Here is a 2,564-nt window from a genome sequence, read left to right as displayed (position 1 = left end):
TGTGCTCCTCCTCCTCTCATGTGCTCCTCCTCCTCTCATGTGCTCCTCCTCCTCTCATGTGCTCCTCCTCCTCTCATGTGCTCCTCCTCCTCTCATGTGCTCCTCCTCCTCTCATGTGCTCCTCCTCCTCTCATGTGCTCCTCCTCCTCTCATGTGCTCCTCCTCCTTCTCTCCTCATGTGCTCCTCCTCCTTCTCTCCTCATGTTCTCCTCCTCCTTCTCTCCTCATGTTCTCCTCTTCCTTCTCCCCTCATGTTCTCCTCTTCCTTCTCTCCTCATGTTCTCCTCTTCCTTCTCCCCTCATGTTCTCCTCTCCCTTCTCCCCTCATGTTCTCCTCTTCCTTCTCCCCTCATGTTCTCCTCTTCCTTCTCCCCTCATGTTCTCCTCTTCCTTCTCCCCTCATGTTCTCCTCTTCCTTCTCCCCTCATATACACCCCATTCTTCCGGCCTTAGCGAGGAATATTTCGAGGCCTCTATGTCCCGTTCCTCCCAGTAAAGTGGCCTCGGGCCTTGTCCCGGGAAAAGCTCCCTTTTGTTCCTCTCAGCTGTCTACCTGTAAATCAAAAACCTGGAGCCGGGTTCATGTGCCGGGCCCCAGGGAGCCGGTGTAAGGTTGTCGGTCTGTATTGCTGACTGCAGCTCTTGGCCTTCAGCTGTGAAGTAATGGATCTGGTCAGAGTGTATGGCAGCCCGAGTGCTGACTGCAGGTTTACCCCTCGGCTGTGTGAGTGATGCATCTCCCGCACCCGGCCCAGCTGGGATTGGGCGGTGTCCATGGAGGCGCTCTATGTAAATATCAGGAGCCAGGTCCTCAGTTGCTTGTGAACGCGTTTCCTGAACGCTTGTCTGCTGCCGGCGCTGACCTCTCCCTACGTTTCCTGCAGTGGCGTAACAATCGCCATAGCGACCTATGGGGCCCGGGCACAAGGGGGGCCCGGCCTGGGTCGCTATGGCATGTGGGGGTGCTGGCTGTCACTGACACAGCTCGGCAGCGGCCGCGGCGCGTTTCCCCTCATAGCCGCTGCGGCGCTGTCACTGACAGCCATGGAATGTGTGTTTGGAAGAAAGGAGGCGGGGCCATGGGACGCCATACAAAATTTTGCTATGGGGCCCTGTGATTTCTAGTTACGCCCCTGGTTTCCTCTTCTACCTCTGATCTCACCTTTGCTGCTACCACGTGCGCAGACGGCGTCTTTGTACAGATACGTGATTTGTTGCTGCAGCGTGTCACGTGACATAAGATCATCGTATGCAGAACATTGTTACATAGTACAGTACTGTATACTGCAGGACCCTTCCATACCTCTAGGGGGCGACAGAGCACCATGCACCGGCTACTGCAGTGTGTGAGGACTTCTGTCACAGTGATAGCATTCCTCCGCACACACGGATACTTTTGCTCCCACACAACCCTGTGCAGGCAGTCGGGTTCCCCAGGAAGGAGGGGGAGGATACATGCGGGCAGCGCTGTCAGCAGGCTCCGCGCGGTTTACAGGAAGACTGCCGAGGTCGCAGACGGCCGCTTCGGGTTAAAAATGTACAGTGCCGGTATCGGTGGTTAGAATGGGGGCAGTTTTATGGGTATGACTACTTGTAAAAATGCCCAATATTGGCATCAATACTCCAGTGGGCCTCTCAGGTGGCCAGAGTGGGCTCTCATGTGTTAAGTGCTGGCTCTCAGGTGGTCGATGTGGGCTCTCAGGTGGTCGATGTGGGCTCTCAGGTGGTCAGTGGTGGCTCTTAGATGGTCAGTGGGGCTCTAGGGTTGTCAGAATGGGCTCTCATGTGGTCAGTGGGGGCTCTCAGGTGGTAAGTGGTAGCTCTGGTGGTCAGTGTGGGCTCTTAGGTGTCCAGCATGGGCTCTCAGGTAGCCAGTGGTGGTCATTGGGGGTCTCAGGTTGCCAGTGTTGGCTCTCAGGTAGTCAGTGTGTTTCTCAGGTGGTCAGTGCAGACTTTCATGTGGTCAGTGTGGTTCTCATGAAGTAAGTGGAGGCTCTGGTGGTCAGTGGGGCTCTCAGGTCACCAGAGGGGCTCTCGGGTGGTCGCTGTGGGTTCTCGGGTGGTCGCTGTGGGTTCTCGGGTGGTCGCTGTGGGTTCTCGGGTGGTCGCTGTGGGTTCTCGGGTGGTCGCTGTGGGTTCTCGGGTGGTCGCTGTGGGTTCTCGGGTGGTCGCTGTGGGTTCTCGGGTGGTCGCTGTGGGTTCTCGGGTGGTCGCTGTGGGTTCTCGGGTGGTCGCTGTGGGTTTGGGGTGTCGGGGGTCGGGGTGGGGTCTCGGGTGGTCGCTGTGGGTGGTCGGTGTGGGTTCTCGGGTGGTCGGTGTGGCTGAGGCTTCTGATGTTGGAAGTGATGAAATGCTGATGGTAATGGTGGATTGGTGAGTAGATGGAACCAATGGTTCTCTGGGGTTTCGGATACACAAGAAGTAAAAAGGTGAAACAACCAAACCGATTGACACAGGGGCATAACTACAAATCATAGGGCCCCATAGCATAATTTTGTATGGGGCCCTGTGATTTCTAGTTAAGCCGCTTGCAGAGCCCACTTGAGATCCAGCACAGCCCACCT

The sequence above is a fragment of the Nanorana parkeri genome, unplaced genomic scaffold, assembly GCF_000935625.1.
Source record: "Nanorana parkeri isolate BGI_ZX_2015 unplaced genomic scaffold, ASM93562v1 scaffold3369, whole genome shotgun sequence".
NCBI lineage: Eukaryota > Metazoa > Chordata > Amphibia > Anura > Dicroglossidae > Nanorana > Nanorana parkeri.
The sequence above is the reverse complement of the archived record's forward strand: the minus strand, read 5'-3'. Positions refer to the sequence as shown.